Consider the following 6,739-nt stretch of genomic DNA (forward strand, 5'->3'; position numbering starts at 1 on the left):
TTGACAACTCGCGTACACACAACTGTACACAGTTGGTGCATCAGTTGGAAGACAATCAATTAGGCAAATAAAATATTATAGTTTTGTTGTTTTTTTCAGCTAGAAAGCATTGTCTAATGACTAATTAGCAAAAAAAACATACACCAATTATATTACTCATAGTTACATTTTGATTAGCGTCTTTCAAAAGAGCAATGAAGAAAAGTATAGAGAATCACCTAGAAAACAAGAAACAGGAAGAAAACAAGCAGAATACAAGTAAGGTTGTGATTACATTATAAGCCTAAATATACAGTGCCTTCGGAAAGTATTCAGACCTCTTGACTTTTTCCACATTTTGTTACGATACAGCCTTATTTTAAAATGGATTAAATACAAAAAATGTCCTCATCAATCTACACACAATACCCCATAATGACAAAGCGAAAACAGGTTTTTAGAAATGTTTGCAAATGTGTTAGAAATAAAAAACAGCAATACCTTATTTACAGTGAGGGAAAAAAGTATTTGATCCCCTGCTGATTTTGTACATTTGCCCACTGACAAAGACATGATCAGTCTATAATTTTAATAGTAGGTTTATTTGAACAGTGAGAGACAGAATAACAACAACAAAATCCAGAAAACCGCATGTCAAAAATGTTATAAATTGATTTGCATTTTAATGAGGGAAATAAGTATTTGACCCCTCTGCAAAACATTACTTAGTATTTGGTGGCAAAACCCTTGTTGGCAATCACAGAGGTCAGACGTTTCTTGTAGTTGGCCACCAGGTTTGCACACATCTCAGGAGGGATTTTGTCCCACTCCTCTTTGCAGATCTTCTCCAAGTCATTAAGGTTTCGAGCCTGACGTTTGGCAACTCGACCCTTCAGCTCCCTCCACAGATTTTCTATGGGATTAAGGTCTGGAGACTGGCTAGGCCACTCCAGGACCTTAATGTGCTTCTTCTTGAGCCACTCCTTTGTTGCCTTGGCCGTGTGTTTTGTCATGCTGGAATACCCATCTACGACCCATTTTCAATGCCCTGGCTGAGGGAAGGAGGTTCTCACCCAAGATTTGACGGTACATGGCCCCGTCCATCGTCCCTTTGATGCGGTGAAGTTGTCCTGTCCCCTTAGCAGAAAAACACCCCCAAAGCATAATGTTTCCACCTCCATGTTTGACGGTGGTGATGATGTTCTTGGGGTCATAGGCAGCATTCCTCCTCCTCCAAACACGGCGAGTTGAGTTGATGCCAAAGAGCTTGATTTTGGTCTCATCTGACCATAACTCTTTCACCCAGTTCTCCTCTGAATCATTCAGATGTTCATTGGCAAACTTCAGACAGCCCTGTTTATGTGCTTTCTTGAGCAGGGGGACCTTGCGGGCGCTGCAGGATTTCAGTCCTTTACGGCGTAGTGTGTTACCAATTGTTTTCTTGGTGACAATGGTCCCAGCTGCCTTGAGATCATTGACAAGATCCTCCCGTGTAGTTCTGGGCTGATTCCTCACCGTTCTCATGATCATTGCAACTCCACGAGGTGAGATCTTGCATGGAGCCCCAGGCCGAGTGAGATTGACAGTTATTTTGTGTTTCTTCCATTTGCGAATAATCGCACCAACTGTTGTCACCTTCTCACCAAGCTGCTTGGCGATGGTCTTGTAGCCCATTCCAGCGTTGTGTAGGTCTACAATCTTGTCCCTGACATCCTTGGAGAGCTCTTTGGTCTTGGCCATGGTGGAGAGTTTGGAATCTGATTGATTGATTGCTTCTGTGGACAGGTGTCTTTTATACAGGTAACAAACTGAGATTAGGAGCACTCCCTTTAAGAGTGTGCTCCTAATCTCAGCTCGTTACCTGTATAAAAGACACCTGGGAGCCAGAAATCTTTCTGATTGAGAGGGGGTCAAATACTTATTTCCTTCATTAAAATGCAAATCAATTTATAACATTTTTGACATGCGTCTTTCTGCATTATTTTGTTGTTATTCTGACTCTCACTGTTCAAATAAACCTACAATTAAAATTATAGACTGATCATTTCTTTGTCCGTGGGCAAACGTACAAAATCAGCAGGGGATCAAATACTTTTTTAGCTATTTCACTTGGTTTCGAGAAACTTACCACTGTCTGCATGGAGAACCAACATAGCTGGTAGGGGAAATCGCTCCAGTTGCACAAAATTGAATATAACGTCGTGGATAAAGTTAGGAATTACGCAATTTCATATTGTACAACATCTTAAGTTCTGCATCACCATACTGAGAGCTTTGCCATTTCTAAAAGGACATATTTGGGTGTTTTTCAATCCTTTGTTCATGTTTTTCCGTAGACCCAATACTGCAGAACGAGCAATGAGGAAGTCTATTGCTGGTGGGGATAGTTTCTTAAAACCAAGTTAAATCGCAGAAAAAGTGTCTGGACTATAACATACCATTTGCATCAAAAAGTAGAGATTTGGTTAAAAAATTGTGTTTTCTTGTGTTAGTCTTGTGTTCCCTCCCTTTGTCCAAATATAATCCAATGGCATTTCTGCTGAGTGCCTTTCTCTGACTGAGATGGACAGCTTGTGAGGTACATTGCTATCTGAGATTAGATAGTGGTCTATAAAAATGTCTGTTCACTTAAATTTGGTAACAGATATATAAAGCAATTTAAGATCATTACTGATATAATTACTACAATATTCATCCTTGAATGGAAGCGTCACTAAAAGTGAATGGAGGGAATGTATTAATTATTTTAAGTTTACTATAACCAATGCATGATTGTCAAAGCCATAGAGAGGAAACATTTCTGAGAAGCATTCCCTTTGAGAAGCAGCTGGTGCGTGTGATTGAACCGTGGTTGAGGAGGGGAATGTGGAAGCGTGAGGGCAGCAGGTTACAACAGCAAGCAAAGAGTTAAGTTTTAGGTCAGGGGTTAATAGTTGCAATGCCACCTTTTAGCACCATCTCAAGGAGGGACTGCTCCAAAGTAAGTTGTTGAAGCCTTAGATGACCTCTTCACTGAGGAATGTGGTTGTTGTTTTTTTAAAATTATTTTAATTAGTGTGTTTCTTCCTTGTGTAATTACCTGGTTTTGTAATGTAGGGCTCCCTCGATAAAAGAGACTGTGGTCTCAATGGGACCCCTGCTTAAATAAAGGTTAAATTAGGTCCTTTGCCTTGTTTGAACCTACTGTAAGAATGTCTTAATATATCTTAAGTAATTAATGGTGCTGTCTAATGTGTCCACACGACAGTAGTATGCGGTGTCGGGAATTGGGAACAGACCCCAGCTGTTCAGACCAGACTCCTCTTCCAATAAGACGGCCTTCAAATTGCCTTACCACGCACTAGTCACACTCTGTTGCAGCGCTCCGTAACTTCATGCTTGCTTGGCCTTATTCATCTGTGCTGCCCCTATTGAAGGAGAAAGATGGCCTGCTGCCCCACTCTCACCTCTCTTTTAATGAATCTGTCTGATCTGATGCCATTCCTGTAGGTGCAGTTCCACTGAAGACCGGAATTCTCATTGAAATCCTGATCATGAGGTGGGTCAACTTTACAAACCCTGTATTAGCCTGTTAATATGGATAGTAATACATTATATGTGTTATTACCTTTTTTTTTGCTCATAAAGAAGGCTCTAAACATGGTATCCGACATTAGATAATTCTATTGAATTCTGGGTGGGGTCAATTCGAATTGCTTTGGTGAACCCAAGTTCAATTAAAGTTTGAATTTGAATTGAGAAAGTCCAGAGGAAGCACATTTCGAATTGGACTAACAGAATATGTGATTATGGAAGTACCTTTTCCATTACTTCCATGCTTCTCTCTACTAATGTTGTATACTGGTACCACCTTAATATCACGGTACCAAAACGTCATGATACTTATGATACCAACATTTTAGAATACCTTAGGATAGGACCGTAATCATATTATTATTATTATTATAGGACTGTTTCATATACTACCAAATGTTTCAGCCCTACCGATCTAATGAACCTGCTGGCGCCTCGTATATAATGTTTATATAGTCAGTTTTGTTGATGAATTAAGTTGAATTTAAGCAACAGCCACTCGTTTCTTGTATTCGCAGGTCGCATCCCCTACCCGCCCTCAGTCACCTGCTTCTCTCCGCTCTTCATGCGCATCTTTTCCTCCGACAGTGTTTTTAAAATATAATGTAGCAGTGATGGCGAGCGGGGATGCAGACCCAGACCCTGATGAGTCTTTTTTTTTTGTTAGATTTGTACATTTGTTACATTGGAGCAGCGCGCAAAGCGAGCGATGTTGTTACATTGTATCATTTAATCGCCTGTTTTAACCAAGAGCACAGGCCAGTCTGAGTAGACTTTGCAAGTTCACTGTCGTGCAGCCTCTGAGTATCAGAGAGGGAAAATGGAGCACCGCTGCGCAACAGGCATGCTTCCAGCTTTACATTTTAGTCATTTAGTAGACGCTCTTATCCAGAGCGACTTACAGTTAGTGAGTGCATACATTATTTTATTTTTTCATACTGGCCCCCCAACTGAGCTACATCCCTGCCGGCCATTCCCTCCCCTACCCTGGACGACACTGGGCCAATTGTGCGCCGCCCCATGGGTCTCCCGGTCGCAGCTGGCTATGACAGAGCCTGGATTCGAACCAGGATCTCCAGTGGCAGAAAGGAAGATGGCTTGTCTCTAGCCTAAATGGTTAAAAAAATATGACCCATATTACCAGAGATGACTTTTTATCTTTCTATGGGGATTTGTGCGCATTTTAAACTAATCCTGGGTTGTTTATTATTGGTTTAATAACAAACAACGTTGTTCAGTCCTGTTACCAAGCTAGCTAACAACCTGGTAACTTGACACATGGTTTAGGCAAATTTGATTGGCCCAGGAAGAAAGGAAAAGTGTCTGCTAGTCATGAGATGTGCTTCAAAGGTAGGATTCATATAGGCCTAATGTAAGCCTAAATGATAAAACAAATATATTTATTTATGGTGCTCCTTAAATTCTGTTTGGTGCCTAACATTTTAAAAGTTGGGAGCAGTGTGTGTTTGTGGGAGAGAGAGTGGTGTGTGTGTTTATGAGAGTGAGCTAGACAGAGAGAGTGTGTGTCTGAAAAGTAAAGAAGGTTTCATGCAGTGTTTTCCCCTTACTGACACAATGACATGCATATTTACATTTACATTTAAGTCATTTAGCAGATGCTCTTATCCAGAGCGACTTACAAATTGGTGCATTCAACTTAGGATAGCCAGTGGGACAACCACCACTGGAGGAGGGGGGGTGTAGAAGGATTACTGTTATACTATTCCAGGTATTCCTTAAAGAGGTAGGGTTTCAAGTGTCTCCGGAAGGTGGTCAGTGACTCCGCTCTCCTGGCTTCGTGGGGGAGCTTGTTCCACCATTGGGGTGCCAGAGCAGCGAATAGCTTTGACTGGGCTGAGCGGGAACTGTGCTTCCGTAGAGGTAGAGGGGCTAGCAGACCAGAGGTGGATGAACGTAGTGCCCTCGTTTGGGTGTAGGGTCTGATCAGAGCCTGAAGGTAAGGAGGTGCCGTTCCCCTCACAGCTCCGTAGGCAAGCACCATGGTTTTGTAGTAGATGCGAGCTTCAACTGGAAGCCAGTGGAGTGTGCGGAGGAGCGGGGTGACATGAGAGAACTTGGGAAGGTTGAACACCAGACGGGCTGCAGCGTTCTGGATAAGTTGTAGGGGTTTAATGGCACAGGCAGAGAGCCCAGCCAACAGCGAGTTACAGTAATCCAGACGGGAGATGACAAGTGCCTGGATTAGGACCTGTGCCGCTTTCTGTGTAAGGTAGGGTCGTACTCTGCGAATGTTGTAGAGCATGAACCTGCAGGATCGGGTCACCGCTTAGATGTTAGCGGAGAACGACAGGGTGTTGTCCAGGGTCACGCCAAGGTTCTTTGCACTCTGGGAGGAGGACACAATGGAGTTGTCAACCGTGATGGCGAGATCATGGAGCGGGCAGTCCTTCCCCGGGAGGAAGAGCAGCTCCGTCTTGCCGAGGTTCAGCTTGAGGTGGTGATCCGACATCATCATGATGCATGTATATTCCTACCTCCCATTCCTTCAGCCAAATCACAGGTAGGCTTTTGCAAATATGAGCAAATCAGCCATTCTATGCAGCATTCTATTATACACTGAACAGTGTGAAGTTAAATTAAATGTGTTGTATTGAGTAAAAGTGTGAATTTCAGTGACAGGTTTTTAGAGAACGTTTAGAAAAAGGGAACACGTGTCCGGGGGACGTAGCAAACAGGATGCTAGGCAACTGATTTTTGATGATTTTATGTGGTGTAAATTCACTTGCCACCTGTCGCTGTGTTTATGTGGTGTAAATTCACTTGCCACCTGTCCCTGTGTTGATTTCTTTCAGCAGAAAATCAACAAACGCTAAAACTCTAGTGCCTTTTTGTCAGCAGATAAAGTTTCTCCATGGATGTAGTGTTGGGTCACATGCAAATATGATCTAATATTAATCAAATTCTCATGAAACCTCACAAACTCGTAAGTTTTAGGAAAACAAAATATATTGTTAATCGGTGTGGGTCGGTGTTTCACTTTCTGTCTAATTAGGTATTTTCTGAACAATGTTTCTGTCCATTTAGGGCAGTTCCCAACCTTTTTCGATTACTGTATGACCAACTGAATTTTGCTCTGCCCAGAATACCCCTGAAATTCCCCCCACGTGAATTTTACCAGTAGGCATATGGTCTCATGAGTCTTCTCAAGTCACCCCTGTGGATAGGC

This window comes from Coregonus lavaretus (assembly GCF_964263955.1).
Source record: "Coregonus lavaretus genome assembly, chromosome: 34".
NCBI classification, from domain to species: Eukaryota; Metazoa; Chordata; class Actinopteri; order Salmoniformes; family Salmonidae; genus Coregonus; species Coregonus lavaretus.